Source organism: Macaca nemestrina, chromosome 8, assembly GCF_043159975.1.
Source record: "Macaca nemestrina isolate mMacNem1 chromosome 8, mMacNem.hap1, whole genome shotgun sequence".
Lineage (NCBI taxonomy): Eukaryota > Metazoa > Chordata > Mammalia > Primates > Cercopithecidae > Macaca > Macaca nemestrina.
In genome coordinates this window covers 64,055,418-64,076,032 of record NC_092132.1, presented here as the reverse complement: position 1 = coordinate 64,076,032, position 20,615 = coordinate 64,055,418, and the positions used below count along the sequence as shown (strand labels likewise).

General features: G+C 38.0%; 1 long non-coding RNA gene across 1 annotated transcript; it reads left to right on the top strand.

Annotated features, from left to right (window-relative positions):
- The first annotated feature begins 686 nt into the window (after positions 1-686).
- On the top strand, positions 687-16,274 carry LOC105483523 (uncharacterized). Its single transcript, XR_988364.3, has 4 exons — positions 687-971; positions 1,548-1,627; positions 12,917-13,042; positions 14,251-16,274. It is a non-coding gene; the product is annotated as an uncharacterized lncRNA (long non-coding RNA).
- Positions 16,275-20,615: the final 4,341 nt, after the last annotated feature.

Below are 20,615 nucleotides of genomic sequence, written 5' to 3'. Positions count from 1 at the left end.
GACAATGCCAAGACTGCAGATACAATGTCCTGAAGTCTGACCTTTATTAACTCTGCTAAGGTCCTAGTTTTCATGTTTACTACAAAGTATAAAGTCTTTTTCTAGGAAAGTGTTGACTGTGACATGTTGTTCCACACACTTACTTTATTTAGAGGTTTAATTTCTTTCATTTCAATCTTAATTTTCCAAAACTTACTGAGAATTTTGCTTTTATTAATAATTTCTATACCTTTTAAGTATGATATCACTGGTAAAGAGGTATTATTAGAATTATAGAATAGGTATTATGATTTAATAAAACTCTTAATATTTATTAAACAATTGTGTGCCAGGAACATAAAAAGCTCTTCATATAGATTATCCCATTTAATTCTTGAATGATTCTTATTTTACTCATGAGAAAGCTGAGGCTATGGAAGGTTCCGTGAATTTCTCAAGGTGTCTTACAATGAGGGGAAAATTTGGACTCAGGCTGATTCTAGAGTCTGGGTGTCATCACTATACAGTACAGTTTTGAAATAGTTTCCATAATTTGAGATGATCCAAAAATTTGCCTTTTGACTCCTCACAAACCAGGATCTTTTTTATTCCTAACTAAAAACTATCTGAAATATTTGCTGTGTGGTAACAGCAATATTGTGATCAACTGTTCTGCAGTTCTGGAGCTGTCTGTGGGAGGAAGAGTGGAGGAGGAGGCAGGGGAAGAAGGAAGGAGGAAGGGCTGTACTAGGTCACCGGTGAACGTTCTCAGCGCACACAGAACTGCAGGGCTGCCCTCCTTCCCAGCTCCTCCCAGAAACAGACAGGTGGGACAGAAGAAATCCTCAGTGTTGGAAGCTGACCACTAAAACCTGGCTAGAGAGAGCCAGGGTACTCAGGACTTGGGGAAGAGTTGAAGTATAATGTTGGAGAAAGACCTTATGGGGAGCCTCACTTGACTAGAAGAAGAATTAATTTTTCCTTGGACCCAGGTAAGCACTCTTTTGGGTTATGTGATGCAAGACATTCATGCTAAGAGATGAATTTGTCTCCACCTGGCATGCACTGCATGGCATTAGATTTCCATTGATTTAAAGGGGAAGACACAGCTGCCTCAAATAACAAACATTCATATTCTGCAGCTGGTAGTGGATGAAAAAAACCTGCATGTTTTTCTTTTCAATGTCTGGAGAGAGTCAGGGGAGGGAAGGCGGGATATATTATCCTTTGGTGAGCTTTATCTTCTGAGTGCCTCAGGCCTTACCCTGGAAATACTCCACAATGCACAGGGGTGCAGAAGAATTAATGTTGCCATCAGTAACACTTTGTTTTTGGAAACTCTCTATGTCAAAAAGCGTCAGCTTCCAAGAGTTTTGGCTACTTTCTTAATTATCTTTGCATCTGAGCAAATGTTTTCCCTCCTCTTCTAAAGGGAAGGTAATTTGCTCTTTTTCTCTCTTTTTCCCTGAATGTTTGCAAATACTAAGGCCTTTAGCAGGTTTTGGATAGACTTGAGAGCTATAAAACCAAATCCATTGCAATCTTATAATCTTATTTGTTTCTTCCAGGAATCTGCTGAGGTGTTCACAGCCGCCTGCGCCTGCCATGTCAGATAGTAAAAGTGGTGTGATGATGACCAAGTTGGACGGTGAGTGGAAGATTCTCGACACCAGGTACTGCCCAGCCAGCAAGACATAGGCTTCTCTCACGGCAGCAGAAAGTTGTTCTGTAGGCCAATAGCGAGGCTGAGAAATGGCCTGATGCAAAAGAAGCCAGTCTTGACTGCACTCCAGCTCTGCCTACCAAGTCAGGGCCAGGAGGCCCACGAACACTCCCTCACTGCTGACACCACAGAGCTGAGCTTCACAAAGCACTCCCTGTTGGCTCTGCTTTTAGACCTCCCACAACTACAGATAAAACAGAGGGAGATTAACATGCCTTAGAAACTAAGCACATAACTTAAGGGATAATATTTAAACATGCTCATATATCTAGATCTTGATCTTCCTTTATTCAATTTCATGGTAATGCAAATATAACAGCTTGAGATATTTTTAGTCCTGTGCAGTGTATGCTAAAATAGTGTCTGGCTTTTCTAGATTTCAAGGTCTGAATCTTATTTAGCTATCAATTCAATTAGCTATCAATTCAATTAGCAGAATCTTATTTAGCTATCAATTCAATTGCCAAATAACTTACATGTGGAGAGGGTGTGGGGGGGGGGAACGCCACAGCTACACTGATTTGGGAGGGCATTATATGGTTAAGTGTTCATAAACTAAAACCACATTTTCTTCCTCCACTCAAGGGTTCCTTGGTGATCTTATGTAAGTCCAAAGAGGGGAGTTTCATCATACTGAAAACAAGAGATAGTGTGAGACTTAATGAGTATTTCTTGCGAATCGTCAACCTTACATTTTAAATTGGAAATGCCTCTGTATTCTATTAGGCTAACAGAAAAGTGTCAAACATTTATGTTATGATATTCAAAAGGAAGCACTTTCAAGTTATTAGATAGGAGGTGTTAGGTACTTAGAGTATCACCAATTTTCCAATAGATTCTTTTATTATCTTTACACGATGACATTATTTCAGAAAAAAAGAAAAAAGGGAAAAAACAAGACTCCAGATATTTGAATTACTTTTATGCTGACCTCTGAACTGAAACTATTGAAGTGATTTCCATTCTGGAAACCAGTTAAATGGAAATAATTTCAAAATATTATACGTTCAGACCAGGTGGCGGTGGCTCATGCCTGTAATCCCAGCACTTTGGGAGGCCAGTGCGGGTGGATCACCTGATGAGTGATGAATTTGAGACCAACCTGGCCAACATGGCGAAACTCTGTCTCTACTAAAAATACAAAATTACCTGGGTGTGGTGGCGCACCCCTGTAATCCCAGCTACTTGGGAGACTGAGGCAAGAGAATTGCTTGAACCTGGGAGGTGGAGTTTGCAGTGAGCCGAGATCACGCCATTGCACTCCAGCCTGGGAGACAGCATGAGACTCTGTCTCAAAAAAAAAAAAAAAAAAAAAAAGATTATACATTCAGAAAATGCCATTCCTAAACTCTGGAAAATGAGAGCGCTTTGAACAGCTACAAGGGTGGGTCTTTTCCTGCTCCTTTTTCTCCCTACTTGGTTTATGTTCAAGTTGAGGAACCACATGACTCCACAAAGGGTGATACAGAAATGAAAAAACAAAACACCACACACAAAGAAATACTGGGACAGAGAAATGCTCAATAGTGAACTATGAGGGGGTACACGTTGGTAACGTGCTATTTGTTCTCTCTGCCCTGTCTCCTAACCCTCCCCTAACTCCTGCTCACTGGTAGAAGGCACTCTCTTTCTCTGCTTTCTAAATGTTTCCTTCTGCTGCATGAAAAGGCTTCTTTCTTAACAGTTTACATGTCATCTCAAAAACAACCATTTCTAAGTTCCCAGCATTTTGATCCTTTCATTCCCTAAGCAAAAGTTCCCAATAATGTTACTAGTTTTGAGACCCACTGCACGGAGGTATTAACTATTGGGAAATTCCCTGTAGAGTGCATATAAATTCTTAAAGAGAAATCTCACAGCCACAGCCTTTGGTACACATTACTTAATACCCTTTGCCTTGGGCATGTTAGGGACAGGGATATTGATGGCAGATTGGGAAATACTGCACAGATGCAATAAGGACCAATGTGCTTTCTCTGGGAGTCCCTATTTCTAGACTACAGAGGGTAATTCAGTGCCTAATTAAAAGGCTGAAAAGACACAAAGGAAACAGACTTCAGAGACTTTTCAGAGAACAATTCCTTAGAAGCTCCTAGAAGACTAGCTACCAAATTTATAATGGTGTCATCAAAACATTTGATCTCTGGCACTGTATCTTTCAGAAATGCAGCTGCCTTAACAGAGAGCTGGCTGGGCACTTGGCAGCTATTTTTTTATGTGCTGCCAAAGGTAAGAGTTTGCCATTGCTAGTAATTATAAATTATAAACCGGCAGCCAAATGGGAGCAATTATGAAAAGTGACCTATGAGCCAGTTTTTATAAAGTCATCAAAATAAGTAAGGAAAATTATTTTTCGAATAAATAAAACAAGTTTAATCTTATATGTGTGTCATTAAGAAAGTCAGTGATGGAATATATGAAGAACAAAGGAGTCAGGCAGCAAACCATAAGCACTCAATCACATACAGTATGACTCAACTCCAATGTTTCACTTCCTGGTTTAGGGAGATCGGGTTTCTTGAAGGAAGTGTAAAGGCCAGATATATCGAAGGTAAGATGCAGTCATTTAGGGGGACAATTTCTATAGGAAGGGAGGTTGATATCATGATTATTTAGCATCTGCTGTTCATCAAGCACTAGATATTTCTAGCATTTTCCATCTCTGATCTCAGGTACTGGTCTCAGTAACTCTATGAAGGTGGTGTAATTATCCTCATATTTCAGATGCTCATTGGGCAGGTAAAGTAAATGTTACAATGTCTCGCAGACTGTAAGTTGACTTCAGAGAGTCCCTTCTGAAGTTTGATCCCAGTTCCAAAGCCCACGCGTCTCTCTGTTGCTTCTCATCTAGGTGACCTTCAAGGTCACCCAATAAAGAGGAAATGACATCCAAAAGGGCTGCCCACCCAAACTGTAAATGAATGGAAGGAAAAATCCCACTGCCGGCTACGAGAAGGAGTATATTAATTCCACCCTCCTACCTTTAACTCAACCAAATCCCCTGCAACAATCTCCTGACCGTTCTGAGTGTTTGCTCACCCAATCTGTGGAATTCAACTGACAAATCCAGTTTCATCCTCTTCTCTGACCTTATTTAGTGACCTTATTAGACTGACCTTATTAGACTCGGAGTCACTGCCTAATGCCTCCTCACCTTCCTAGCTCCTTCTGGCCACACCTCTCTAGTTTCTCCTCTGTGTGCTGCCTTTGACAGGATTCTGCGATTCTGATTCTTGTGTTTTAGCTTTTGTCTTCTACTTGTACCTGTGGAACCTGTGGGCCAAGCCCGCTCACCACAGAGACCTCTCATGGGAAGGACACTACATTAAGCTCAGAGAAGTACGTTTAATCATTAGTAACTATATTGGGACATTTTTCTTAACATTGTTAAGTCATTGCTTTTAAGGCGGTTAAAACCATTTTAATGTTTTTGGGTTTTTTTGGTAAATCAGTAAATTTCATTCTTGGCCATTTCGATCACTTGGTGAATTACTTGTTTTCTTCATTTCCTAACTGGAAACTAGGAGTAATTACTGGACAAGGCTCAACTCAGCAGTTGGCTTTCTTTTCTGGAACTTTGTTCTACTTCCTAGAAATAGAGGTGGAAGTCCTGAGAGTCAGACCCTAGAGGGGTCTCATGGCTTTCATCAGGCATGAAAGTCATTCTGTTTTGGTGGCTGGTGAGATGTGGGTAGAACTTCCTATAATCAAGCAGCATCTGGACAGTTTTGGTTGGAACGAGGTCCTCCTGTTATTTTAGCCTGGAATGGTGCTTGCAGTTCATCTCTCTCCAACTGGTGCAGGAAGAACAAAGGAGAGGCATTTTAAATCATGGATTTTCCTTCCCTTACAAAGGTCTTGGATTACTCTGATAAGAATGAACAGTTTTAAAAAGATGGCTTAACAAGTTTTAGAAAAATGTCTATAATAGTTATGATGATTAAACATATTCTTCTGAACATAGTTTTCTGAACAATAGTTAGCATGTCAAATGAAAAATTTTCAGTTTATACTGATTTTTGTTTCAAAATAATAAACATAATTTTCAGTTTGTTAACACTTAGGGTCTAAATTTTAGTACTTTCCAGACTTCTAACTAGCTTTTTAATATTTCCTTTACAATTTTACATTGATTCTGAGTATATATCAAATTATTTTGATGTACAAGACATTTCATCCATTAAACTATTCCCTTCTAAACATCCTTGCTTCCTTTCCACTGATTTGAGCAGGGTTGTATTTTTAAGTCGAAATTTTCTGCACACTGCTACCCATCTTTCTGTTTATGAATTTGTTAGAAACCAAAATGCCGGGATTTTGTCTTTGATTAGGACCCCTGGTTAATTGTGATTTATATCGTATGCTCTTTAAATTTAAATTTTTAATTTAATAAACATTCAATTTAATTTTAATTGAAATTTGAATCATCTGTATATTAACATTTAAATTAGTTAAATTAGAAATCTCTTGCTAAAAATGTAAATTAAGGCTGCTATGCCATTTGAAGAATTGGTGAAATAATACTAAATGTGCTCTTGCTCTCATGACCCCTACAGCGGGATGCCTTGAACTAGACTTCAGCGTATGCTGAATGTTTACGTTTTGGAAAAAATAATTTCATTATAACACCACGAAACACCGTCTCTACTAAAAATACAAAAAATTAGCCGAGTATGGTGGCTCGCGCCTGTGGTCCCAGCTATTCAGGAGACTGAGGCAAGAGAATCGCTTGAACCTGGGAAGCAGAGGTTGCAGTGAGCAGAGATCATGCCACTGCACTCCAGCCTGGGTGACAGAGTGAGACTTTGTCTCATAAATAAATAAATGAATAAATAAAGCACTTGAAAAAATCAGTAGTCACATAATGAATGCCAAAATTTTGGATGGAAAAAGTGGTTCAGAGTGACATTTTCAGTAAATATAGGATTTCTCACCATTTTAACATTCTATTAGGAATATTTTATCAAGGTAGCCAATTAAGTTTAGTTTAGCTAATATACAAAATAATGTATTTGATTACATGTTATCAAAACTAAAATATGTTTATAGAAACTGCTGAAAATGGCAGTTTGTAAATTTTGGTTATTCTGTAAGTTGATTATTTCAAGAATTGATTTTTAGTGAATTGGCCTTCCTCCCTCTAGGAAACTTTGCAGCTAAAAATAAACAAGGCCAGGCATGGTGGCTCATGCCTATAATCCCAGCACTTTGAGAGGCCGAGGCAGGCAGATCACCTGAGGTCAGGAGTTTGAGACCAGCCTGGCCAACATGGTGAAACCTCATCTCTACTAGAAATACAAAAAATCAGCCAGGAGTGGTGGCGCGAACCTGTAGTTCCAGCTACTTGGGAGGCTGAGGCAGGAGAATTGCTTGAGTCCAGGAGGTGGAGGTTGCAATGAGCCAGGATGGAGCCACTGCACTCCAGCCTGGGCAATAGAGTGAATGAGACTGTGTCTCTAAATAAATAAATAAATAAGAACATCAATAATAATGGCGACACTCATTCTAAGTAGATGATGAGCTAGCACATGCGTTAGATACTCTGTAGTAGTTGTCTTCATTTAATCCACACAACAACTTTTTGAATTAGATATTATCATTTTACAGAGGAAATATCTGAGGTTCAAAGAAGTTAATAATATAAGTTGCCCAAGGGAAGCAGAGTCAAGACTGCTTGTCTCAAAGGCCAGGCTGTCTGGTAAAGTTTCCAAGCTGTGAAATATAAGATGGAAATTACTTTCTTTGTCGTAGATCAATAAAAATTAAGATCAGCATTTTTTGCTACCTAAATGGAAAGAGCTCAGCATGTCCATATATGGCAGCATCTGTGACAAAAGCACGTGGGCTGGAACCATTTCCAGTCTACAGCTCAGAGCGTAGGAGTGGCTATAGAGACTATGCAGGTGGTGGGTCAGGTTCAGGCATCCTGCCTGCAGGAGGGTGAGACACTGGTAACTACCGGTTGTGGTTCCAGCTCTACATTCAGCACAGTTAGCTGCCTGCTCGTCCCTGGCTGCTCAGCACTGTTCTCCATTTTTTCCCTGCAAGACCCATAGGTCTATTAGATACAAAGAAAAACAGCCTAGAACTAGTTACTTTATGGCATAATGTCAATCAGGCCTTAATAGCTGAGAGGAGAGTGAGAGGGTCTCTTGTAACCTCAAAATATAGAACTCAAGAGCGTATGCTGGCCGGGTGCTGTGACTCAAGCCTGTAATCCCAGCATTTTGGGAGGCCGAGGCAGGTGGATCACCTGAGGTCAGGAGTTTAAGACTAGCCTGGCCAACATGGCAAAACCCTGTCTCTACTAAAAAATACAAAAAATTAACCAGGCATGGTGGTGGGCACCTGTAATCCCAGTGATTTGGGGGGCCGAGGCAGGAGAATCACTTCAACCCAGCAGGCAGAGGTTGCAGTGAGCCAAGATTGTGCCACTGCACTCCAGCCTGGGTGACAGAGAGAGAGACTCCATCTCAAAACACAAAGAATGTATGATGAAGTCTAGTTCAAGGCATCCCGCTGTAGGGGTCATGAGAGCAAGACCATATGGAGTGGTTTTGTCTGACTTCTGGCAAAATTTTGTTTGGGTAGACTGGGATGAAATGTCTATGGGACGATATGTTGTATGAGCCTTAGATCTTTATTAATACCAGGTAGCAAATACCTCCCCTCTTCCCTTTCCTCTTGCTTTCTATAACTGTCATGACCAGCCTGGAGTGACAGATCTGGGTGTAATATACTGTTATTAGATACAGTTTGCTATATACTTGATCACACTTGCCTCTCATATACTGCTTTCCATTTCCCACTGCAGCCTCAGAAAGAATAGGGCTTCAGAAGGAAGGGAAAGGCAACTGGGAAGATTTCTTTTTCCTTTTGCTTCAGATGACATGGTACCATATCTATCAGATTATTTTTCTCTTTCAATCCCATATCTCACGCCCATCTTAGATTGAATGTCTCTAACTAGTGAGATGGCAATTTTTTTTTTTCTTTAGAGACAGGGTCTTGCTCTGTTGCCCAGGCTGCGGGGGCAGTGGTACAATCATAGCTCACACAGCCTAGAATTCCTGGGTCGAAGTGGCAATCCTACTGAGTGGCTGGGACTATAGGTTCATGCCACCATGCCTGGCTAATTTTTTAATTTTTTATAGAGATGGAGTCTTACTTTGTTACAGCTCAGGCTGGCCTTGAACTCCTGGGCTCATGTGATCTTCTCGCCTTAGCCATGCAAAGTTCTGGGATTACAGGCATGAGCCATTACACTCAGCCACAGGTTTTTAAATATATATATTTTTAGTTTAAAGTTTACAGCTCAGGGTTTTCAATATATTCACAAAATTGTACAACCATCACCACTATCTGATAATAGAACACTATCACAATCCTGAAAAGAAACCCTGTTCCCATTAGCAGTCATCTCCTTTTCCCTCTTCCCAGGTTTCTGGCAACCTACTTGCAGTCTCTACTTGTGTCTTTAGATATCTACTTTTTGTCTTGAATGTACTTTCTGTCTCTATAGGTTTGCCTATTCTGGACATTTCATAAAAATTAAATCACAAAATGTGTTTGTGTCTGGCTCTTTTTTACTTAGCATAATGTTTTTAATGTTCACCCATGTTGTTTCCAGTATCAGTACTTGGTTCTTTTGTATAGCTGAATAATACTCCATTATATGAATATACCATGTTTGTTTATCCATTCATCATTTGATGGACATTTCTACTTTTTTGGTTATTCTAAATAATGCTGCTATACACATTCATGTGTGGGTTTATATGGACATATATTTTCATGTCTCTTGGATAATACTTAGAAGTGAATTGTTGGGTCATATGGTAACTCTATGTTTAACTCCCTGAGAAACTGCAAAATTGTTTTCCGAAGTGACTGCCCTATTTTACATTCCCCTAGCTCTGTTTGAGGGTTCCAATGACTCACATCCTTTCTAATACTTGTTATTGTCCCTATTTTTTACTTTTGCCACCCTAGTTGATATGAAGTCATTTGTACTTGATTTCCCTAATAACAAATGATGTTGAGCATCTTTTCATATGCCCACTAGCCATTTGTATATCTTCCTTGGGGAAATACCTATTAAAATCTTTGCCCATGTTTAAATTGTGTTATTTTTCTTTTTATTGTTGATTTGCAGGAGTCCTTAAATATTTTAGATACATACGCCTGTTGAAATCAAAATAAAAATACAGAGAAGAAGTTCTAAATTTGGCATTTTATTTGGGATACAAGAATTCCATGAGGGACATACATACAGATAGGATGGTCTTCAGTGTATCTGAAGAACAAAGAGAAGATTGGGAGTTTATAAAAAAGATAAATGTTATGTATTGTTTTCCAGAAAGTTCTTTGGCATTAGTCAAGTTTTGGGGAGCTGGCAAGCTCTCATTGGTGAGTGATGGCAGTAAAACCAGTCTTGGAGTTGCAGCAGGTTGTTTCAGCAGTCATGAGATAAAACTGGTTTCAGGTTACAGCAGGCGATTTCAGCATCCAGGCTTGCAGAGAATTACATTCTCAGAGTGCTGTTGCATTCCCTGAGTGCTTCTCCCGGTGGCTTCTTGACTCTGTTTTAGTTGGGTGTAACAAGAATGACCTAATTCACATCACTTATTGGATATATGATTTGCAAATATCTTTTCCTATTGTGTAGGCTGTCTTTTCACTTTAACGAAGGGAACTCTTCATGTAGAAGGTGACATGTGGGGTAGCTCCTGAAATGAATGGCAAAAATAGAATAAAGCTAAAAACTACTAAAATAAGAATATGCATTATAATATGCATGATAAACAGATTGTGTAATTAGGACTATGGCTCTACTGTCTGTGCTGTGTATTTTTGTTTGTAGATCTATGATAGCTTTCTGTGTTTCAAGTGTCACTACTTAAGCTACTCCAAATCAAAGAAGAACAAATTAAAGAGGCAAATTAAAAAAGAACAGCAACCTCTTTCTTGCTTCCTATATTGATCAGTTCCCCTGATGAATGGTTTGCCAATTATCCACAAATACATTGGTAGGTATTTAAGGATAAGCAGAATAGAAACTGCATTTTCTAGGGCTTATTGGGCATAACATTCAGATAAGTCAATGTAATGTGGAAAATTTACAAAACTTGCTTTCCTCTGTAAAACTTGGAATGCATATGCATAGAATGCACTTTTCTGTCTTAAAAGTGAAAAAGAAGACCATAAAGTTCTTTACAGAAACATGAACACACCCAGACACATTGACTAACACAGCAAAGACATACTGGAATTCCTAGTGATTTCACTGTGATTCCTAATGATTGTGTATGGCACACAGTGAACTGAGATCATAAATTAATGCCAAGTTAGGCAAGTAAGTTTTTGACACTGGAAATGGACAATGTCATTACTGTATAAGATAAAAATGAAAAAAAAAAACTATAATTAGGGACTGCCAGGCAATAAATGAGATGCAGTTACCCGAAAGGGGAAATAAGAAAACATCTTGCTTCACTGTATGCCAGTGAACAAAGTGTGATTTATACAAACAACACTAAGTTAGGAAGGTGCCTTCCACGTGCACGACGGAAAAACTAGGGGAATAAAGGATATCCTAAAATATTCATGGAGGCTTCTTTTCTCTGTCAACCTGAGAGAGAATGATAGGAGGTTATGAGGAAGAGAGCTTTTCAATTATTGTGGACTGTTTTTATTTTTCTCAAAATCCCTTAGGTGAACAAAGGAAATCAATATAAACAGTGGAAATCTCTGAGACATTTAGGAAATGGAAAACAATGACCAACAGTAAGACTTGGACAGATCCAAATTGATACAGAAGTGGTGGAAAATTCCATCACCTTTGAATATTTACCCCCTTTGAAAATACAGCAGAACGTCTGCTAACATTGGCAGTAAGACATTGAATTGGAATGATTTAATCGATGAAATATATCAGTCAAATTTTTACTCTCCATATCCAGGAGAAGCAGTTTCTCACAGGTGTTTTATTGATATGTAGGATCACCAGGAAAAGAGACATTATCCGAGGTAATCATGGAAAAGTCTTGATTAGAATCACTTATGGATATTTTGGTAGTTCTGGGTTATTAGGCTTAGCTACTAGGCTGCTCTGTGTAAAGTCCTCAGAAGCTAATATGAAGTAAAATAGAAAGTCAAACCTATAATGATCTGGAACAGGATTATATCCCCAATTAAGAACACAGGATTGGTTTGTGGATGACAGAGTTGAGCTGCTGGCTCTCAACCCTGCAGTTTAGGAACATACTAGAATTCTTTCTAGCCATTTTCAGAGCTCGTTTTTGGATGTGTCACACATGACTTTACATATACTTTTTACAGAATTTCATTTACATTTTGACTTGCCAGTGATATTTGTTGAGACTGGGTTTTACTACATATCACAGAGTTCTAGAATATCAATGACTTAAATAAGATGGAATTTTATTGCTTTCTTGTAAAGTCTAGAGGTGGGCAAGGCAGAGTGGAGATGGCAGGACTGATCCATGGTGGACCCAGGGACTCAGCCTTGTCTCACATTGGCAGGCTACCTTAACACATGTGTACCCTTATCCACATGGTATAGCCATCACATCTGTGTTCCAGGCAGAAAGAAGGAGGAAGAGACACAGAGTGGCCACAGGCTGCCAGAGGAAATTTCCATGCACATCTCATTGGCCAGAACATAATCACATGAGCACACCAAGCAGCAAGGAAGATGGGGAAATGCAGATCTGATTTACAAAACTAAAAAAAAAAGAGATTCAATTACTTTGAAATAAAGGGAGAACAAATATTGGGAGACAGACTATGGTATTCACAATACCACAACTTGGAAGCAAAGTATTAGACTGAATTTTGTAACACAATTCTGCCTTTTAGTTACTCTACATTTACCTGTTTTGAACTTCATCACTGCCTTGTATTTCTAATGTAACTGGTTTGATATTGATCAAGAAGTAACTAAAAGATGCTTGAGATCTCTGACTGTGGAAATGAGAACTACGTGGGGGTACACTTAATGGGGTTTAATGAGGTGGTTTCCTTTTAATGTTACACTCTTATTACAGAATAGTTGTGTTCACTCCTTTTGTACTCATCCTGTGATTAGCTACTTTAGTTATTTTACTTTTAACAAATTATCAAATGTAACCACTCAGCAAACATTCTTTTCAAGTTGACTCTTAGACTTTTTTGTCTGTGTTTACATGACAGTGTCTCCATATGGCTGTGAACACTGTGGATGCCCTCCGCTGCACCTTCTGAAGCGTGAATGTTTCTTCTTTGGCAAATGTAGAATTGAGTAAATAAACCTTGCCTCAATGGAGAGAGACATTTTAGGTAATGAAAACTAATCGATGGTTTGACCTAACTATGGATCATCAACAGGATATATGCTTCATGCCAAAGAGATGGAAATGGATAATGTCATTGAAAATGTGGGAATATAATTATAGGAAGAAGAGATTATGAAACATTATAAATGTTGAAGAGAAATCTTGCTTCAGATGCCACTTAAAGGAGGCCAGTAGGTTAAGGAAGAATGTAAATAAACACATATGGTCTATTTAAACCATATAAACATTAGAAAGATATTTTAGTAGCAAAATTAATCTTGAAAATTATCCATCCAAATATTTTTATTTTATAGAAGAGTTTACTGAAATACAGGAAAGTGAGCAGGAACTGTTATAAAATTAGTCATAAACCTCTTGGGAAAATAATTTCTATTGTTGCCATTATTGAATAATAGTCAACTAGATACAAAAGATTTTTGTAAGATTCTTACATAAGAGCTGCAACTGTTAATAATTTTTCTCATAATCAATTATTTACACTATTTTTAAGTTAAATCTTGGGACAAATCCTTAAACTCCTAAAATGAGGGGAAAGAATCATCTCCTCATAAAAATGATGTGATGTGGACAGTAAAATTGACATTTGAATACCATGTCTTACTCCTGCAAGCAAAAGCCAGTTGATACTTTAATATATGTGTCTAACTGCTTAAATATAAACACAAAAAATCCAAAACAACTCAAGCTTGGAAACACAGAAGTAGCTATGAAAACTCTGCTACCCACTGTTCATCTGCTGCTGCTTGTTTACCAAGAGCAAAGGTGAGTGGTCGTATGTTAGATATGAGAACTAACATCAAACCAGTTGAAAAAGTTATTTACTTCCTATACTCTCAGCTTTTCACAGCTTGGTGGGCAAGAATTAAAATTATTTCAGTGAAGTCTAAAGAGGAAAGCCATTAATCTGGCAATCAGGGCGACGGCAGGGGATTTATAAGCTACCAATTTACATGTTGTATTTAGTCCTGCATGTTTCTCCATTAGCTTCTTCTTTTCAATATATTCTTCCAAAAAAGGGTTTTGGGAATATTTCATCTGTCTCTGTTGATTAAGGAGCATTTGTTTTTCATGCTTTAATTGGATAATGAAGAAAACAAGCACTATAATCTACTTAACAAGAAAGACCATGGAAAACTTAACCACAAAGCTAACAGAATTGCTGACCTTTTGTCATTTCTGCATCTCCCACAGAATGACCTTCTGTCTGAAAAGTTCATCCAGAGAGTCATCACTTTGTACCCCTGATCAGCGTGCTAAGCAAAGAGCAGCTGTGACTCAGCCTGGTGCACTGAAGAGATGGTTCCTGGTTCTTCTAAAGGGCACTTGTGTCCATTTTGCTGCTGTGGACATCCATCTTTCCTTAACATTCCTAAATTAAAATTGAAGGCTTTAGGAAGAGTCGTTATTATTATGAAGTTATATTAAGAAATAATAGCCTTTAAAATATATTAACACATTCTTAACAAATGTTATTGGGACAGGAAAATAAAGCAAACAAAAAGATACGAACAGAAGGGATTCTGTAGGATTTGTAGTTGATTCATTCATTCTCTTTCTTTCAGACCATTTCTTTCTGCTCTTTTTCTTCATCTCTTCCTTCCCTATCCTTCTCTCCCCTCCCTTCCCCTCCCATTTCCTTTTCTCTTCTCTCCAACACTGGTTACTGAAAATGCTTTATTTAATGATTTTGTAATGTCAGGACATGCTCTGGCAACCTCTCAAATACTTGGAAGGATTAATATGAAGGAACAGGCTGGCAGCTTGCTGAATTCATTTAAACAACAAATGCTATGGAACGAACAATTTTAAAAATGAGTGCCAGCTGGTTTTTTAAAGTAACTTTTCTTACTTAACTGAAGACTGATATCAATTGAACTAATTCAATGCAGAAGGGCCATCTTCATGCTGTTAAGTCCAAAGAAATGTTGAGTTATTGGTTTTTGCAATAGTGGTGTACACAGCCTATTTCACTCTATCTTGATATCCGTTTTCATAAAACCATCACAAGAACCCAGATATAATTCAAATTCAGTCTGTCCATTACATACAGATTAAAATCTCAGACATAAAACCAAATGTCTGTTTTTTAAAAATGAAAAACAATTTTAATTGACAAGTAAAAATGATCTTTACTGATCACATACAACACATCCTTTTGGAATATGTATACATTGTAAAATGGCTAAATTGAGCTAATTAACTTACTTATTTTTTAGGGAGTGAGAATACTTAACATTTCTTAGCAATTTTCAAGACTATAATATATTGGTATTAACTATAGCCACCATGTTTTACGATAGATCTATTGAACTTATTCCTCCTATCTAACTTAAACTTTGTGTCCTTTGACCAACATCTCAACTCCCTCCTCGACTACAGTTCCCTGGTAACTACCATTTTACTCCTTACTTGTATGAGTTCAAAGTTTTTAGATTCCAAGTATAGGTGAGAACATGCAGTATTTTTCTGTACCTGGTTTATTTCACTTAATATCTCCTAGATTTATCTATGTTGTCACAAGTGACAACATTTTTGGTTTTTTTCAGGGTTAAGTAGTACTCCATTGTGCATATATACCATATTTTCTTTATCCATTCCTATGCTGATGGATACTTAGTTTGAGTACATATCTTGGCTATTGTGAATAATGCTGTAATGAACAGGGGAGTGTAGCTATTTCTTTGACACACTGATTTCATTTCCTTTGTACATGTACCCAGAAGTAGGATTGCTGGATCATATGGTGGTTCTATTTTTACTTTTTTGAGGAACCTTTTTACTATTTCCCAGAATTACAGCACTAATTGACATTCACACTAACAATGTACAAGAATTCCCTTTTTTCCACATCCTCACCAAAATTTATCTTTTGTCTTTTTGATAATAGTTATTCTAACAGGTGTGAGGTGATATCTCATTGTGGTTTTAATTTGCTTTCTCTGATGATTAGTGACATTGGGCATTTTTCATATGCCTGTTGGCCATTTGTGTGACTTCTTTTGAGAAATGTTTGTTCAGATGTGTTTCCTATTTTTAAATTGGGTTATTTGTTTTCTAACTATTGAGTTGTTTGCGTTCCTTACAGATTTTGAACCCTCATCAGATGTATGGTTTGCAAATGTTTTCTCCCATCCCATAGGTCGTCTCTCTACTGTGTTGATTGTTTCCTTGACTGTGTCCATTACAGACAAATTAAAATCACAGTAATGAAACCACATCTCTGTTATTAGCTGGATTTCGTGGGGGCATGTTTCATTGTAAGCATTTCAGGTTCAGAGCTTTTCTGGTTACTTTGGGTAAAGGCCCCTAAGCTGCAGGATACTTCTCCAGGATTCCTTGGTTTCTGATCTCTGAACTAGCTATGCTCTTCAGCTGCTTTTCAAACAAAAATGAAGAACTTGCTGACTCACTGACTTTACACACAAAAATATAAGAAACAACATTCTCGGCAGATGGGTTCATTTAATGTTCTCTAAACTTGTACTTGTTCTCCTTTGTGACCCTGTTCTAACAGCTGTTTTTTATCTTTATGATTTATTAATAGGGTTACGGCGCACCGTAGATTTTTGAACCTCTCTCTCTCTCTGGAGCTACTAAAAATACAAAAAATTAGCTGGGTGTGGTGGCAGGCGCCTGGAGTCTCAGCTACTCGGGAGGCTGAGGCAGGAGAATGGCGTGAACCAGGGAGGCGGAGCTGGCAGTGAGCTGAGATTGCGCCACTGTACTCCAGCCTGGGTGACAGAGCGAGACTCTGTCTCAAAAAATAAATAAATAAATAAACAAATAATAAGAAAAAGGAATTGCAAAGCATTAAAATTATGAATTGTAAATGTAAAAGAGAGCATGGCTCTGCTTAAAGATAGCAGACTGAGGACACGAATTTACAGTTAAAAAGACAGAGTTAAGAATACTCACCAATGTGAGACATAAAGAAATTTTAAAGAAATAGGAAGTAGATGGAATATGAAAACTGATGAAGTGGGAGAGAAGCAGGACTGTGTAACATGCACTAAGAAGAAACAGTCGAAGAGGTTGCTGATCAGCCCCACAGATCTCTGGACTGTCCCGGGATTTGGACATACCATGTGCATTACTACCACTCCAGCCCAAAAGTAAAGATATCAGTGCCCCCCAGATAAAGCCAATTCCATTCAGACATTTAGGCATCTCCAGTGAAATGACTGACTTGCAACGTCGTCTCAGAAGTAAATCTGGTAATTGACAAATTCCGTCCTCATATCCAGGTATCTCAATCAGCTTTCCGTTGCCTCAGTCTTAAAAGTGACCATTAAAAACAAATGATACAGGGAATAGAAAAACATTTTAAAAACCTCTCACTGGGGCTGGGCGCGGTGGCTCACGCCTGTAATCCCAGCACTTTGGAAGGCCGAGACGGGCGGATCACGAGGTCAGGAGATTGAGACCATCCTGGCTAACACGGTGAAACCCCATCTCTACTAAAAATACAAAGATTAGCCAGGGGTGGTGGCGGTTGCCTGTAGTCCCAGCTACTCGGGAGGCTGAGGCAGGAGAATGGTGTGAACCCAGGAGGTGGAGCTTGCAGTGAGCCGAGATTGCCCCACTGCACTCCAGCCTGGGCAACAGAGTGAGACTCTGTCTCAAAACAAACAAACAAATAAACAAAAACCTCTGGTATCCTTATACAGTTTCATTAAAAATTTCCATCCAGTAAAAGAAGATAGTATACTAAGTAATAATCAGGAAATAAGAAAGGCTTCTCTGAAAATTTTTTTCACACACAAAAATAAACAAATAAGTTAGACTTCAAATTAAAGAAATGTCCTTGAAAATGTTACAAAGGATGAAGAGTTGTAGAATACAGGAGTAAAATTCAGAGATAGGAAATTATCAATATGTGAGACCCAACATATAACTAATGGGATTCCATAAAAAGAGAATAGTAAAATTGGAAAGGAGGAATTATCAAAGAACTGGAACAGCAGTTCTCAAGGTACGATCCGAGGACCTCTGAGGGCCTCCCTTTTCTTTATCGTAACCAAAAGACATATCTCAATAGATTGAATGCAGAAGCAAATACAAGAATCAGTTGTCTTCTCGTAAGATATTATAGAGATTGTCAAACACAATGCTATTTTTAACCTTAATCCTTTTGTTTTGGAAAGTATATTTTCATAAAAATGTGTATTATCAATGTTAACTTGCAATTTTTTTATTAAAATAGTTTGAAATAATACATTTTTTTACATTTTTGAATTTAAATTTCTAGTATATTAAATATTGATAGATGCAGTAAACAAAATATCTTTAGTGTCTCCAATGTTTTTTAAGAGTGTAAAGAAGATCTAGGATAAAAAAGTTTGAAGGTTGGTATTTTAGAGAATACCTCAAACTGAAGGACAGTAGCCTACAAATGAAACAAACAAACACAAACTCAAAACCAAAAAAATAAAAAACCTAGTAAGCTCCCAGCACAATGAAAACTAGACATAACTATGAAATTTTTGAACACAAGGGATACATGAAATATTCTAAAAAGTTTCTGGTGAAAGAAAGTAGGCTATTAAGGAAACAGAATCAGACTAAAAAACACTAGAATAAAGCCTTTAAAATTTGAAGGGGAAAATAATTTCCATCTAGAATTGTTTATACAGTCAAATTAGCAATCAACTACAAGGGTATGATAAAGTTATTTTTAGAAGTGCAAACACTTGAAACTTTTTTTTTTTTTTGACAGAGTCTTGCTCTGTCGCCTAGGCTGGAGTGCAGTGGTGCGATCTTGGCTCACTGCAAGCTCTGCCTCCTGGGTTCATGCCATTCTCCTGCCTCAGCCTCCCAAGTAGCAGGGACTGCAGGCGCCTGCCACCACACCCGGCTAATTTTTTGTATTTTTAGTAGAGACGGGGTTTCACCATGTTAGTTAGGATGGTCTCCATCTCCTGACCTCGTGATCTACCCGCCTCGGTCTCCCAAAGTGTTGGGATTACAGGCGTGAGCCACTGCGCCTGGCCAACACTTGGAACTTTTATCCTTTCCTGAGAAGTTACTTGAGTATGTGCTCCAGCAAAAAGAATGAGGGGATGAAGAGAGAGGAAGATATAGCCTATGGCAGAGTAAAATGTAATTTAGAAAGTTAGTAAAGGAAAGTACAATGATGATGGCTCTACAGTTGATCTAGAGAACCTGTCTACAGGTCAGAATGAAGCCAGAGTTAAGAGGATCTGGGATGGAGATCACAAGGAAATCAAAGGGACCTGAGATATTTGATATTATTCTTAAAATGACTTAAGGAGATGACATAAACAAATAATGCATAGAAATAAGAAAGCATTTTCGAACTAAAAAAACCACAGGAAATAAATGTAATCATGATATTCAACTGGGTAGTAAACAATATTTACATAATTATAAAGATGTAAATAAACACTTTATTGATTTTTAACTTTTAGAATCATGCCATGTGAAAGCATCAAATAGCATGTTTATAGGATGGCATATAAATGGTATTACCTTTGAAATATTATAGTACAAGTACACATGTCAGAGGCTAGAAGGTGGAAAGGAGTAGTAAAGGGGCTAACATCCTTATAAAGTGGAGAGAACAACAATGAAGGCGAGCTACATTATCTAAAATTAAAAAGGTAATCAACAGAGAAGTACAAATATTGACATAGCTACACTGGGGAGAAGTGAAAGTTGTCGTTAATGTGTTAAATAATTTCTTACTAGAGCAGAACATCTATAAATAATAAGAAAACTGGGAAATCTAGAACTAGCTGCCTAAGATTATTATCTAGCAGTAACAGCCTTTTAAAGAAGTAACTACCAGAAGAAACAAATACCTAAAGGGATTGTCTGTGGAGATGGGAATGGGCACAGAAGAAATTCATCAAGACCCTTTACTTTCTTTAAAGTGCAATTATTTTGATATCTAACCGGATGTCTCAGTTAACAGAAAAGTCACGTCTAGGAAGGATGTTTGAAATGTTACATTAGGAGGCTGACAGCTGTTCCTTCCTGAGGTTTGGAGGTGAGAATTATTGACATAACCCCAGTATCATGGAGCACTCCTCTCTGCAAGCGTAAAGTGCTGTGTGTTTTTTGAAGAACACTGCATGTGCTACCTTCCTCAGTACTAATCTGGTAAGTAACTTAAATCATCACTAAATATTCTAGCTCTTCTATCTTCCTTTCCTCATTATCCTTCTCTTCAGTTTCTTATTCCATTGTCTCCTTTATAGCTCCCATTTACAAACTGGTTGAAGTTTTTGTTAAAGAATTTTAAGTTCTTGTGGAAACACTGGAGTAATTTATATTAAATCATACTTTTGGAATCTCTTGTCCTCGTTTGGACAGAAATATGTGGGGAAATCCAGGGGCTTCTTCAGAACAGCAAAGCTCTTTCGGGTAAATCCTCTCCTCTGAAAGGGCCTTTCTGTCATTAAGTGATAGACACTGTGGAATGATGAAAGTAGAATAGAGACACTGGAGACCCGTATGCCCCCATATGCCCATGTGGCTCCATTTTTGCTGGAACAATGGATGTCAGCCAGCACCTTATATCTAAGTCAGTTTGG